The sequence below is a fragment of the Bos javanicus genome, chromosome 18 (genome assembly GCF_032452875.1).
Source record: "Bos javanicus breed banteng chromosome 18, ARS-OSU_banteng_1.0, whole genome shotgun sequence".
Lineage (NCBI taxonomy): Eukaryota > Metazoa > Chordata > Mammalia > Artiodactyla > Bovidae > Bos > Bos javanicus.
In genome coordinates, this window is record NC_083885.1 from 45,061,355 (window position 1) to 45,077,197 (window position 15,843).

The 15,843-nt window shown below is 43.5% G+C and overlaps 1 long non-coding RNA gene across 1 annotated transcript in view; it reads left to right on the forward strand.

The window, feature by feature from the left end:
* The first annotated feature begins 11,498 nt into the window (after nucleotides 1–11,498).
* LOC133230454 (uncharacterized) overlaps nucleotides 11,499–15,843 on the forward strand; it is a 38,197-nt gene continuing 33,852 nt past the window's right edge. Inside the window, exon 1 of the long non-coding RNA XR_009730863.1 lies at nucleotides 11,499–14,344. This is a non-coding gene — a long non-coding RNA (uncharacterized LOC133230454). The remainder of the gene's footprint in view (nucleotides 14,345–15,843) is intronic.

Sequence of the window (15,843 nt, forward strand, 5' to 3'; positions counted from 1 at the left end):
CTATCCTTGCAGACATGTGGGGCCTTTTGAGGCTTAACCTGTTCCAAGCCACCCCTCCTTGTCTCCCTGCCCAGCTGGGCTCAGCTCTCTCCTTTCACATATGTGCATTCTGGTCCCCTGCCACACCTGAGTCACCTCTGACCCTGGAAATGGGGAAATCACTGACCCTGGTGAGAAGGGCTCCCTCCAGCGTGGGAACAAGCTTTCATGGAGATGAAGGGAGTCTTGTTGCCAAACTGGGGGCAATCTTCAAAGAGGCAGAGGGTTATGTCCATGATGGAGGAGATCAAACTCACGAGGCCTGTACCATGCAGACTGGGACCCTGTCTCTGGTGGGGTTGGGAGCCTCTCATGTGGGTGAGGAAAGTCCTAAGGGAAGAACATGGAGCCCTGGGTGGGGGTCGGGGTATCTCACTGCAACATGTCAGCGGGAAGATTGCATTTAGCTCATGTGAACTGATCCACCCTCCCTTCGTGTCCTTTCTTCCTCCCTTCATTTAAAAAAAATATTTAAAGACTTTATTATACTTCATCTGATTGGAGAAAAAATACCTTGTTGGCTTTGGGACTGAGCAGCTGGGTATATGTTTTCCATTTTCCTAAAGCTTAGGACAGGCTTGTGTGGGAGTGTAAAGAGAAAATTCTGTTTTACTCTTTAGAGATATCTGCTGTGTGGAGCAAGCTGGTAGAGTTTGGAGCTCAGGGAAGATGAAGTCAGGGCAGGAGATACACATTTTGTAACTGCGTTTATAGAGATATTTAAAGTTGTGGATGAGATCATGTAGAAGGAGGCTGAGATCAGAAAGGAGAGGAGGCCCAAATCTGAGGTCTGGGCTCATTTTTCCCTCAGCAAAGGGGATAGAGCAGGGGGTGCTAGTGATGTGGTGGGCATGGAGAAGGGGTGGTTGAAGGTGGCATCAGAGAAGCCGTGGGGGAAAAGGGCAGAGAGAGGAGGTCAGGAGGCTGCTGAAGGTGTTCAGACCTTGAACAACGCTGTTTCAGAGCTGCAGTGGGGGAGACATAGATCTGAGCTCCTAGAGATGAAGAAAGGGAAGGAAAAGGAGGCAGCGAGCTCCCCTAGGTATATGGGGCGGAGGTGCAGCAGCGGGAGGAGTTGGGTCAGGGTGGGTTCTTGTAGGATGCTGAGGCCTGTTTGAGGCTCCCTGCCCACATCTCTTAAGAGCACGTACACTCCATGTGGCATTCCCAGGGTTGTCTTCCCCACCGGACCCTGGTCCACATGGGAGTGGGGTCTGTGACTGCAGTGGTCACAGCTGTGTCCACTAGGAGCCCAGCATCCAGCTCCTAACGTGCTGGTGAATGTTGGTTAAGGGCCAATACTTGTAAAGCACTCAGGATGCTAACAGGTGAGTAATAAATACTCAGTAAAAGTGCATAGCATATTAAAAAGCAGAGACATTTGCCAATAAAGGTCCATCTAGTCAAGGCTATGGTTTTTCCAGTGGTCATGTATGGATGTGAGAGTTGGACTGTGAAGAAAGCTGAGCGCCGAAGAATTGATGCTTTTGAACTGTGGTGTTGGAGGAGACTCTTGAGAGTCCCTTGGACTGCAAGGAGATCCAACCAGTCTGTCCTAAAGGAGATCAGTCCTGGGTGTTTATTGGAAGGACTGATGCTGAAGCTGAAACTCCAATACTTCGGCCACCTTATGCGAAGAGTTGACTCATTGGAAAAGACCCTGATGGTGGGAGGGATTGAGGGCAGGAGGAGAAGGGGACGACAGAGGATGAGATGGCTGGATGGCATCACCAACTCGATGGACTTGAGTTTGGGTGGACTCTGGGAGTTGGTGATGGACAGGGAGGCCTGGTGTACTGCAATTCATCACAAAGAGTCGGACACAACTGAGCAACCGAACTGAACTGAACTGAAAAGTGCATAACTGTTGTCTGGAGACCAGGAAGTAGCTGAAGACTGAGTGGTTCTGGAGGTCTTGCTCCAGATCCTGAGGGATAGAACAGTTAGAGATGCCCAGTGGCACCATGCAGGCCAGCTTTGTGTGCCAGCACTGTAGCCAGCCCCTGAAACTGGGCTGTTTCACCATCCAGGAATCTATTGCTCCATCACTACCCCCAGCCAGGTCAAACCAAGAGAGAAGTAGGAAGGGACTAACTCAGAGAGGAGCCATTTATCAACCCCCATCAGGATGTGTTTCACACATTCATCTCCCAGCCTGGTTGATGTCTGTAGAAAGTGCCAACAGCATCACTCTGGGAAGTGTCTGACACAGCCCCAGGGAGAACATTAGCTAAAAAGTAAAATCACTGGAGGCTTTCTGACTTCCTGTCAGGGCAAACAGTTGTGGATCATCAGTGGGTGAGCGAGGCACAGACTCTGTTTTAGGCCAGCTGGACACTCAGCTCAATCTCCCTGAAGACAAGTGATAGAGCTGCAAACGCTGTTTGGAGATCTCAGAGCGAATGAATGAAGATGCTGGTGAACACCTTCACATGGAGCTAAAGGAACTGGCCTTGGGGGAGGAAAGGCTGATTAGAAGCTGAAAGAAAAGAACTTCAAGATAGTGGCAGGATATCTTGAGTGTGTTCAGGATGAAGCTGAGACTAGACCAGGGGAAGCCCAGTATCAGAGGGAACACACTGAACTTAAACAATGACAGCTGGAAAGCGATGATGAGCTGAAGGGTGTAGAAAACCAGATGCCTTATATTCCTGGGGAATGAAACAAGCTGAATGCTGCTGGGAGCTGGATGGTGTTGCTACCAGTGCCCTGGCCAATAGGATGGGTTTGAAGTTTTAGAGGTTTTGGCATGTTCCCTGTGGAGTCTGAAGTCTCAGACAAATGTAAGGAGCTGCTGGTACACTGGTCTGGGGTCTGTGTTTTATCTGGAACAGCAGGTTTCCTGGGCTGTGTGCAGCAGTTCGCAGAAGAGGCTGAGAAAGAGGACTTCCTTACAGGCTGGATGTGAGAGGGCAAGATGGAAGACAGAGGAGGCAGTGGTGGCTCCAATTTTGTCAAACCCAGTTCAGGTCTGAGGAACAGTGGGCGGAAACTCTCAAGTTCATACTGTTGAATGTTAAGTAGGGCCTTGCTTGGGTATCCTCACAGTTTCATAATAAATGAACTCATTTTTTTCCTTATGAAGATACTTGCCTTAAAGATGTAAGTTTTTTGTTTTGTTTGCAAAAAATGTTCTAAATTCAGGTCATATCAAACAGCACATGTTTACAGTACAAAAAAAAAAAAAAAAATACAGGAAAAGCCACTCTTGTTTTAAAATATCCTTTGATAGTTTGTATAATTACAACAGGCCATTTATTGTGACCAGCCCATGTCATAATTTTGACTCATAACCCCATGCCTTCCTTTTCAAACTGTTATCTTCAAAGTGTCCAGTTTAAGTTTGCTTATTTTTTTTTTAAGCCTCAGTTGAATTGAGATTGGTGTGTTTTCACTGAATTTTATCTCTCTCAACTTCCTGTACTCAAAATACGAAATAGAAATTTTTATCTCCACTGAGATAATGAAATGTGTAAGCTACACAGTTGGGTAATGTGAGAAAATGACAACATATAAGCTTTGTCTGGTCACCATATGATGTGATTGAAAGTTTGTACTGTAACATGTCTCTCTTGGTACTAGGTTCTAGTACCGAATGGCCGCTGTGCTCTGTCTTAGAGATATGAAATGGTGTTGGATACTATTTCCCACCCTGTGTCACATGGCCATTTTGAGTCTTTTCCCCCTCCTTTTTTCTGCTGCTGGGCCTCCTCTCACCCCACAGTGCTGCTCTGAACCTGCTTGCCTTTTTCAGTTGTCTCCCCACTCTGCTCAGGGCTGGGTATGACCCTCCCCCACCCTTCGTCAAGAGGAAGTGTGGGCTCAGTTCCTCCTCCTCCAACGGAAACTCATTGGGTTGCAGCACCCCTGGCCACCTCCTTGCCAGGGTCATAGGGAGCATGGCTTGAAAGCTTCTTCATGCTGTCCCCACCCTAAAGATGCTCCCTAGACCTAGAGCCCTTTCCCTTTCTTCTTCTCCTTTTAAATATTTTATATCAAGACATATATGTACAGTGAAGCTAGAAAACATGTTCAATTTGAAGGAAAGAAGAACACACGCCAGTGGATCTGTTTCCTAGTGAAAGGTTGCTGCTGTGAGCCATGAGTTTCGTCAGGGTTCGTGACCTCTGGAGGAGAGGATTTCGTCTCAGGGTCTGAGACAAGGCTTGACTGCTGCTGCTGCTAAGTCACTTCAGTCGTGTCTGACTCTGTGCGACCCCATAGACGGCAGCCCACCAGGCTCCCCTGTCCCTGGGATTCTCCAGGCAAGAATACTGGAGTGGGTTGCCATTTCCTTCTCCAATGCATGAAAGTGAAAAGTGAAAGTGAAGTTGCTCAGTTGTGTCTGACCCTCAGCGACCCCATGGACTGTAGCCTTCCACGCTCCTCCGTCCATGGGATTTTCCAGGCAAGAGTAGTGGAGTGGGGTGCCATTGCCGGCTTGACTACTTGGAGTTTTTTGTGTAGCAAAGTTCTGTTAAAGTATAATAGAGATAGGGAAAGCTTCTGACATAGACATCAGAAGGGGACAGAAAGAGTGCCCCCTTGCTAGTTTTTAGCAAAAGCGTCTGCCTGCAATGCAGGAGACCCGGGTTCGATCCCTGGGTTGGGAAGATCCCCTGGAGAAGGAAATGGCAACCCACTCCCCAGTATTCTTGCCTGGAGAATCCCATGGACAGAGGAGCTGGGCGGGCTACAGTCCACAGAGTCGCAAAGAGTCGGACACGACTGAGTGCCTTCACTTTCACTTTATGTCTGTTAGAAAGCTGTTAATCAGATAAGGGAGACACCTCAAAGCTGAGGGAGTTTTACCAGGCCCCCGTCCCACAATATGCATTTTTGAGGTGGGATGGCACATGTGTCATTCCCTGGCCATCAAACAATTGACAGGATACTGGTTTGTTGAGCCATTATCAGCCCAAGGTTTGAAGAAAGAAAAAGTCTCAGGTGGAACCATTTTGAAGAAAGGCAGATTCCAAGGTAAATACATAGTTTCATCAGCATAGCTTAGGAAAAACGTTTCCATAAGAAAAACACATTGGTTAGCTCAAGGAAGAACCAGGCGGAAGCCTCTTTTAATTTTGTATAGAGAAGGAAAAAAACGTTTGCCACTTGCGGTTTATTTCCTCCTGCTGCTTGGGGACCTCTGGCCTTCCTGCCTGTTACCCTCTCATTCCCCCCTTTTCTTTTAGAAGAATTATATTGCTTAGGGAAAGGGGCAACATTCTCATTCCATAACTGCTTCTGAGCTGACAAGGGGCGTCGTCCCTAAATTGGTGAGGCAGCATATTGTCCTAACCTTCCTATTGAGGGTCTCTGATCCAGAGTTCCCAAGTAGTAGTTGGAGGAAGCTGTGGCACTCATAGGAGTTTGGACAACCATTTGTAACTTAAAAGCCTTCATGCGGCTAGAAACAAATCCAGCTACGCAGTTGCAGATGCAGGGGGCAAACAGCAAAAACAGAACAATCAGAATTACTACAATTAAGATAGTTTTCCACCGTGGGCAACTAGTTAATATCTCCCAAAGTGAAGCAACTGAGGCTTCAGAGTACGCATAGCCCGAATCATCTTGTTCATGTATTTAATAAAGTGAGTGACATTAGTGCTTATTGTAAATATTGGCACAAGTTTCTCCTTGTGTGACTGTTAGAATATCTGAGGCCAATCTGTTGTTCAGCATTAAGGGCTGAAATAGCTTTTTGAGAATCTTGTAAGGCTTGTTGAGTAAAGTTAGAGCATCAACTCATAGCATAATGTCTGTAGTTCCCAGAGAGGGAACGAATATTGCAGCCAAATAATCATACCAATGAAATACAGACCTTGTCCAACAATTCTAAGGTGTGGCAAATTAGCAGGCTTCTCTGGAAGCTCTGAAAATATGAAGCCATGAATAAAAGCTAGACCTAGGTTGCTTCTCCCTATGCAGCCAGGGGGAAGCCACGCCCATAGGTAAGAGCCACATATCCATTAGGTCCCATTTGGAGCAAACCAGTGTGACAGGGATCCAGTCTCAATCAGCGCCTGGCCAGGCAAAAGGAGGACCTGTACAGGGGTTGGAAAACACAGGAATGATTACATGCGTATTTCTTGAGGCAAAAACCCCGGTTGTTTGCAATCATTATAGTTGTTCTAACTTTTGGGGATGGCTCTATTTGTTCCCAGCATATGAGAGCACTAGACATTAGGCGTCCCTTTTCAGGAGTTAGCCATATGACCTCATCCCATACTTTATAAATATCAGGTAAAAATCCATCAGATCTAGACCCATTTGTCATCTTATGTGCACCAAAATCATTAAACCAAGTTAAAACAATCGATATTAAAAGTCACATTATGTCTGTAGTTAAGGTGCAAAGTGTTAACACCAGTCCATTTTAGAATTATTAGATGTCATCAGATTAATAAGAGGCATCACATATGATTGTTGTTGTTCAAGGTAGTCGCAGACTAGGAGAAAGTCCTTTCCTTGAAGTGGAGACACCCACCACAGGAAGTCTTCCACTGATGAGGAGGGGCACGCTCTGCAGATCCATCAATTAGACTGTGGAATATGGCTTAGGAATGAGCCCAGGACAGGAAGGCATTATCTTGAGAGTTAAACAGCAGAATCAGGATTTTGGAGTCAGCAGAAGCAGACCCATATATAGATTATCAGGCCCATTTGAAAAGTGAAAAAGTAAAAGCATAGAGAATAAAGATAAAATGATTGGCTTAGCCTGAGGGGTCAGGATGCCACTTTTAACTCCTGTGGTACACCCATGAATCAATTCCTGGCACCTTGACAGTTGTGGGGGAAGAAAGAATAACCTGGTTAGGGCCTTCCCAGAGGGCCTCAAGAGATGGCCCCCGAGGTCCCAATGTCTTTATCAGGACCTTGGTTCCTGGCTTAAACCACAGCTTGTTTGACTCAAAGGCTGGGTCGTGTGTCACCTCCTGGAGTTCCTGTGATGCCTGTTGAAAAGCTGAAATCTGCCACAAACTTTAAACTTAGTTATTGGTTCTTCCAACAACAATGACTGACAGACAAATTAAACTCTGACCCTGTGGGCAAGCTCAAAGCAGGAGCTTGCAGGAGAGCAGTTTGTAGAGCCTTCAAAGCCTTTTGAGTATCTAGAGACCAAACCAGTTTGTTGGTTTGGGCTTGTTGAGTTTCAGTTATAAGTTTATATAAAGGCTGGGCAAGTTCCCCATAACCCGGAATCCAAATGCGGCAGTAGCCTGTGATGCCCCCAAATCTTAGATGTCTTAAAGTCATAGGTAGGGGATGATTTAGTATAGGCTTAATTCTCTCAGGGCCTATGGCCCTCGTCCCTTTGGATATGATTAGGCCTAGATATTTAACAGATTGTTGACAAAGCTGAGCCTTTTCCCTTGAGACCTTATAACCACAGCCAGCCAAAAGGTTTAGGAAGCCTTCTGAGGCTTGCGAGCAAGCTTCCTCTGTCTCAGAACAGAGCAGAATATCATCTACATATTGTAACACCAGTAGCCCCACTGCCTCGGGGCTATTAAAGTTTTGTAGGTCCCGTGACAAACTCTGTCTGAATAAGTGAGGGCTGTCGTGGAACCCTTGGAGCAAAACTGTCCAGATTAACTGAGAAGCTGGCTGGGTAGGGTCTTCAAAGGCAAATAAAAATTGACTTTCCTCTGCTAATGGTATAGAATCGAAGGCATCTTTTAAATGAATTACTGAAAAATATTTAGCTCTTCAGGAATTTCAGACAATAGAGTATAAGGATTAGGCACCATGGGGTGTAAAGGAACCACAGACTCATTTATTATTCATAAATCTTGAACTAGTCACCATTTATCATTTGACTTTTTCACACCCAAAGTAGGAGTGTTGCGTGGACTGTTCCAGGGAATCAATAGCCCCTGCTCCTTTAAATTTTCAATGATATCTTTTAACCCTTACTTAAGCTTGGATTTTAGGAGATACTGCTTTTGATGTGGAAAAATGTGTGGGTCTTTGAGCTTGACAGTGACAGAAACAGCATTTTGTGCTCGACCCACAGTTTTTCCATCAGCCCACACTCTAGGATTTATATTTTGTTCAATTAATGGGGAGAAAGAGAGGGCTCCATATTCATGAAAACAGAGGCATGGATCTTGCTCAGTATATCCATCCCCAAAAGGGGTGAGGAGACTGGCATGATCAGAAACTCATGTAAAAACAGCACAGAGTCCTAGTTGCAGCTTAGAGGACAACTGAAATAATAACGTTTGGCTTGTCCAGACATTGCAGTTACAGTAGTGGATTGGGGAGAAAGTGGGCCAGGGGCTTCAGTAAGCACAGAGTAAGTTGACCTGGTGTCCAAAAGAAAATCAACTGATTGGCCCCCCCACAGTTATTAATACCTGAGGTTTCTCAGGTGTAATTAGAATGGGAGCTTGTGTGGGGACCCCTGGGCACCTTTAGTCCTGATTGTCTTGAGAGTTCAACCCCTGGGTCCTACGCCTCTGGGGGCAGTCTCTCCTCCAGTGTGGTCCTTTGCAGATCGGACATGGACCTGGGGGAAGCTTAGAAGCCTGAGGGCAATCCTACTTGAGGTGCCCCTTCTTTTCACAGTAATCACAAATCTCCCTTTCCACCTGGGTCCCTCTGGGTACTTTTCTCAGGCTGTCTCAGAACGGTTCTGACCACCATTATTAGAGCTTCAGTCTGTTCCTTGGTCTTTCTCTGCCTTTCCTTCCTCTCCTCATATTCCTTGCCACAATAAACTGTCTAAGCCAGTTGTAACAGATTATCTAAAGACTGATTTGGTTCATATGCCTGTTTTAGTAGCTTATAGTGGATATTAGGAGCCAACTGAGTGAGAAATCTATCCTTTAAGATCATTCTTCACTCTTCACTTTTGGGATCAATCTCTGTGAATCTGTGAAGGGCTTCTCACAGTCTGTCTAGAAATTTACTGGGTGCTTCCTTCTTTTCCTGTTCTATATTTGCCAGTTTGGCATAGTTTAAAGTCTTGGCATGTACTCGCCTGAGTCCTTCAAGAATATATCTGACAAAATGACTCTGATTCCATTTTCCTTTAGCCATGATATAGTCCCAGTCTGGTTCTTTAGTTGAGACTGCCGGATTCCCAATAGGGAGGATGGCTATCTCGTCCTCCCTCTTTCCTGCTGGTTCATTACCAAGCCATTCATCTCTATAGGTGATAGCCTTCTTCAAAACTGGACTTTTTGAGTCAGGAGTTAGCGTTTGCCCCAGGATATGACTGCGTGGATCACAATAAACGGTGGAAAATTCTGAAAGAGATAGGAATAGAAGACCTCCTGATCTGCTTCTTGAGAAATCTGTATGCAGGTCAGGAAGCAGCAGTTAAAACTGGACATGGAACAACAGACTGGTTCCAAATAGGAAAAGGAGTACATCAAGGGTGTATATTGTCACCCTGTTTATTTAACTTATATGCAGAGTTCAGTTCAATTCAGTCACTCAGTCGTGTCTGACTCTTTGCTACTATGCAACATTTGGACAGAAAGGCACAAAAAAATAAAATTTAAATATTTCTTGTGCCAATCTGAGAAAAAATAATTTAAATCAACAGAACAGACAAAAGGTACATCTACACAAATGAGGAAAGCAGAAAAGATACATTCATTTATCTCAGGTTTCATAAAGTGGCTTCAATGCTAAAGTAAATGTGTTAACATTTGGAAAATTACAGGACTTTTTTTTTTTCTTCAATTTTTTCAGTTCTAATGATTACAACATAAGACAAAAAAAAAAAAAAAGAGGCGGGGGGCGGTGGATATTTCAGGACTTGTTTTATGAGTGTCCAAAGAGCCAGGAACTGGTTCCCATAACAGAGAAATAAGCATCGAAAGTTAAGGCAGTAAAACCTCCAACACAAAGCCATAAGACTGCAGATGACAATTTGATAGCAGGTGATCCTCAGAGAAGTGTATGTAGCAATCAATAAGAGAATGCTACAGCATCTGCAGGTCAAAGTGTGAGAGTTCAAAAAAACACTTCAAGGTCGTTAGGTGGATGACTGTAACTTTCACCTTATCTTATGTGTGACAGCTCTCTCTATTTTTAAGAGTGGCTGCATCTATGCCACTAAATGATTGCATATTCACTTTAGTAAGGAGGCACTGCTTTTACCGATTTAGAGTCAGCCAAATGGAATTTTTGATGACACAGATGTTATTTGCAGGAACTGGAGATGATGAATCTGGTTCTCATGAACCACAGCACGCCAGGCCTCCCTGTCCATCACCAACTCCCGGAGTCCACCCAAATTCATGTCCATTGTGTCGGTGATGCCACCCAACCATCTCAGCCTGTGTTGTTCCCTTCTCCTCCTGCCCTCAATCTTTCCCAGCATCAGGGTCTTCTCAAATGAGTCAGCTCTTCGCATCAGGTGGCCAAAGTATTGGAGTTTCAGCTTCAACATCAGTCCCACCAATGAACACCCAGGACTGATCTTTAGTTAGGATGGATTGATTAGATCTCCTTGCAGTCCAAGGGACTCTCAAGAGTCTTCTCCAACACCACAGTTCAAAAGCATTAATTCTTTGGTGCTCAGCTTTATAGTTCAACTCTCACATCCATACATGACTACTGGAAAAACCATAGCCTTGACTAAACAGACCTTTGTTGGCAAAGTTGATGTCTCTGCTTTTTAATATGCTATCTAGGTTGGTCATAACTTTCCTTCCAAGGAGCAAGCATGTTTTAACTTCTTGGCTGCAATCACCATCCACAGTGATTTTCGAGCCCAGAAAAATAAAGTCAGCCACTCTTTCCCCATCTATTTGCCATGAAGTGATGGGACCGGATGCCATGATCTTAGTTTTCTGAATGTTGAGCTTTAAGCCAACTTTTTCACTGTCCTCTCTCACTTTCATCAAGAGGCTCTTCTTCACTTTCTGCCATAAGGCTGGTGTTGTCTGCATATCTGAGGTTATTGATATTTCTCCCAGCAATCTTGATTCCAGCTTGTGCTTCTTCCAGCTCAGTGTTTCTCATGATGTACTCTGCATATAAGTTAAATAAGCAGGGTGACAATATACAGCCTTGATGTACTCCTTTTCCTATTTGGAACCAGTCTGTTGTTCCATGTCCAGTTCTAACTATTGCTTCTTGATATCATGAGAAATGCTGGGCTGGATGAAGCACAAGCTGGAATCAAGATTGCCAGGAGAAATATCAATAACCTCAGATATGCCCATGACACCATCCTTATGGCAGAAAGTGAAGAACTAAAGAGCCTCTATGATGAAAGTGAAAGAGGAGAGTGAAAAAGTTGACTTAAAAGTCAACATTCAGAAAACTAAGATCATGGCATCCAGTCCCATCACTTAATGGCAAATAGATGGAGAAACCATGGAAACAGTGACAAACTTTATTTTCTTGGGCTCCAAAATCACTGCAGATGGTGAGTGCAGCCATGGAATTAAAAGACGCTTACTCCTTGGAAGGAAAGTTATGACCAACCTAGACAGCAGAGACATTACTTGGCCAACAAAGGTCTATCTAGTTAAGGCTGTGATTTTTCCAGTAGTCATGTATGGATGTGAGATTTGGACTATAAAGAAAGCTGGACTCTGAAGAATTGATGCTTTTGAACTGTGTTGTTGGAGAAGACTCATGAGAGTCCCTTGGACTGCAAGGAGATCCAACCAGTCCATCCTAAAGGAGATCAGTCCTGAGTATTCATTGGAAGGACTGATGTTGAAGCTGAAACTCCAATACTTTGGCTACCTGACTCGAAGAACTGACTCATTTGAAAAGACTCTGATGCTGGGAAAGATTGAGGGCAGGAGGAGAAGGGGACAACAGAGGATGAGATGGTTGAATAGCATCACCAACTCAGGGGACAGTAGTTTCGGTGGACTCTGTGATTTGGTAATGGACAGGGAGGCCTGGTGTGCTGTGGTCCATGGGGTTGCAAAGAGTCAGACACGACTGAGTGACTGAACTGAACTGATACATCACATCCTTCCAAGTAAGATCATAAAGCAGAGTAATACCCTTAAAGCTCTAACATATTTTTCTGGGTCCTCCAAATAGTCTCCCAGTTCTTCCTTGATTCTTTGTATTTCTTGATAAGAAAAGGGATTATTAACCGTCATAGATGGGTTATTTTTCCTGGTGGGTGCTTCATGGAGAGGCAACAGCTTGTGTGGCTGTTCCTCAGCCTTTCTGACTGCCCTTTGCATATGATCCCAGAGGATGAACATAAAATCAAAGGTGTCCCTTCTGAGTGTCACTACACCAGTATGTGTGATAGCAGAAGAGGTGGTGAAGGGCTAGCTAGCGAGGATAAAGTAATTTTTGTCCTCGAGCTATTAAGCCAATCCTTCCAAAGCCACTAGCGAGCCTTCTCTGGCCCGCTAAGAGCTAGCTTTACCAAAGGAAGAAGCCCATTGCACTTCCAATCTGACCAGATCCTGGGATTCCCGATCTATGTCCTCAAAAACCTCATGGTCACCAGCGGTGCTACTATCCATATAGATCAGAGACACAGCTGTCATAAAGACTCACTTTCAGGTTGCTACCCTCTGAGGCAGGGAGCTAAGAGAGCAACTTCTAGCCTGAGAGACATTCTGGGAGATAGAGCTCCATCCAGCTACTGAACATGCTCTTGTCTGTAGTGCGCGATACAACAACCAACATTGTGGATTGCAAGTCCCTTGAAACTCTGTGATCCAACAGGTTTGGCTAGTAGTTCTAATTAGGACTTCCCTGGTGGCTCAGGCGGTAAAGTGTCTGTCTACAATGAAGGAGACCTGGGTTCGATCCCTGGGTCAGGAAGATTCCCCTGGAGAAGGAAATGGCAATCCACTCCAGTACTATTGCCTGGAAAATCCATGGACAGAGGAGCCTGGCAGGCTACAGTCCATGGGGTCGCAAGGAGTCGGACACGACTGAGCGACTTCACTTTCACTTTCTAATTCCTCAGGCAGTTACAAAATGGTCAAAAAGACCAGGAAAAGGTAACCGAGAAAGGAATGTTCGGTCCACATGCTTCACCCTTTTCTGGCCGCTTCCCTCGCAGGAACGTTGGGTGCCTCTTGGCATTGGCAAGTCAATATAAACCCCCGACAACGCTCCCCTTTTTGGGGCTGCCTTCAGTCATTATAAGGCACCATGAAACCACAGAGCAGGGCTCAATGCTTGCTTCGTGGCTAAATCCACGTCTCTTTCATGCTGCTTTCACACACACAGGCACACCGTAGAGTTAGTAAAGTACAGCAGAAAATGTGTTTACTAGGAGGGCAAAGAACTAGAGCTCCAAGCGTCCTTACCTTGTCTTGGAGATCTCAGATGAGCCCTCAGGATGGAAGTTTGCTGCTGTGAGCCGTGTGTTACGTGACTGTGTGTTATGTGTGTGGGATTTGTGACCTCCAGAGGAGAGGATTTTGATCTGGGATCAGAGACAAGACTTGGCTACTTGGAACTTTTTGTGTAGCAAAGTTCTATTAAAGTATAATAGAGATAGTGAAAGCTTCTGACATAGACATCAGAAGGGGACAGGAAGAGGGCCTGCTTGCTAGTTTTTAGCAAAGTGTTTTATGTCTGTTAGAAAGCTATTAATTGGATAAGAGAGACACCTCAAAGCTGAGGGAGTTTTACCAGGCCCCTGTCCCACATTATGCATTTTTGAGGTGGGATGGCACAAGGTGTGTCATCCCCTGGCCATCAAACAATTGACAGAATACTGGTTTGTTGAGCCATTATCAGCCCAAGCTTTGAGAAAAGAAAAAGTTAGGAACCATTGTGAAGAAAGGCAGATTCCAAGGTAAATACTTAGTTTCATCATCATAGCTTAAAAAAAACATTTCCATAAGAAACATGTGTTGGTTAGCTCAAGGCAGAACCAGATGCAGTCAACACAGAATCAAAAGAAGCCTCTCTTAATTTTGTGCAGAGAAAGAAAAAAAAACGTTTGCCGCTTGCAGTTTATTTCCTTCTGCTGCTTACCCTCTCACTAGCTGGAGAGATGAAACATAACCAGCACCACCCTCCATGTGCCCTGCTCTGAATACACCCCCTTTAGTTACCCTCTCATGCTAAATCATGTGTTGATCCCTCCTTTACTTCTCTGTGTAGTTCTTCCACCTATTTATGTATCCTTTAACAATTTACTGTTAAGTATTGAATGCTTTGGGGTTTTATATTAATTGACTTATCTAAATGTTATCTTCTGTGTTTACTTCCTCTGCTCAACCTTGCATTTTAGGGATTCATCCAGGATTACATGTTGGTGTAGTCATTGGTTTTGATTGCTGGGTAATATTCCATTGATGAAGACAACATAAGTGATTTAACCATCATATTGTTAAATGTGGGTATTTTGGGTAGTTTCTGTTTTGTAGAGAACATATATATGCATGTTATTATACATTATTATCTTGTTTCACATATTCAAGAGTTTCTGTAGGATATATACCAATGAATCCTAGGGTATATGTAATATTTCACTTTTCTAGATATTGTGAAATCATTTTTCAAAACGGTGGTTGTAATAATTTCCATCCTATCCAAATTTAAGATTACAGCATTTTTACTTCTATTTCTCCCATATTACATCTAATCCATATTATATATACAGTCACATGATTGCATGTGTCAATCATGCTGATACTTCCAATTCAAATTCAGGACTACAGCATTTTTACTTAACCTCTTTTCTCTCTTCTATGCCACAGATCAAGTGTTCTGTAATATCTTATGTTTTCTTCTGGAAGTTTTACAGTCTTAGGCCTTACCTTTAAGTCTTTAACCCCTTTTGAGTTAATTTTTGTGACTGGTATACGATAGGTGTCTGATTTCATTCTTTTGCATATAAATATCCAGTTTTTCTAAGAGCATCTATAATAATAGAAGTATCTATCTTTTCCCCATTGAGTATTCATGACTTCTTTGCCAAATGTTAGTTGATCTTATGTGCATAGGTTTGTTTCTGGGCTCTTGATTCTATTCCATGAGTCTGTGTGTCTGTTTCTATGTCAGTACCATAGTGTTTTTGGTGGCTATAGCTTGGTAGTATAGTTTGAAATCAGGAAGTGAGATGCTTCCAACTCTTCCTCTTTCTCAAGATTGCATTGGCTCTTCATGATCTTTTGTGGCTCCATATGAATTTTAGGGTTACTTTTTCTGTTTTTGTGAGAAATGCCATTGGAATTTTGATAGGGATTGGGATTAAATTTATAGTTAGCTTTGGGTGATATTTTTATTTGGGTGATAATTTTAACAATATTAATTCTTCTGACCCATGAACACAAAATATCTGTTTATTTGTGTCTTCAATTTATTTCATCAATGGCTTATAGTATTTCATTTCATTGGTTAGATTTTATTCCTAATTATTGTGTTTTCAGTGCTATTATAAATGGGATTGTGTGCTTTTGTTTTCAGATAGGTCATTGTTAGTATGTAGAAATGCAACTGATTTTGTATATTGTTTACTTTGCAACTGTACTGAATTGATTAGTTCTAACAGCTTTTTGGTGGAGTCTTAAGGATTTTCTAGAGATAAGATCATATCAAAACTGCCAAGAGAGACAGTTTTACTTCTTCCTTTCTAAATTGGATGTTTTTTTCTGACCTCATTGCTCTAGTTAGTATTTCCAGTACTGTGTTGAATAGGATTGGTATGTCTAAGCAACTTGTTGTGTTCCTCATCTTAGTGGAAAAGCTTTCATTTTTTTCCACCATTGAGTTGATGTTAACTGTGGGCTTGTCATGTATGACCTTTATTATGATAAGGTACCCTTTCTGTATACTTAATTTGTTGAGAGTTTTTAATCATGAAAGGATATTGAAGTTCATCAAATCCTTTTT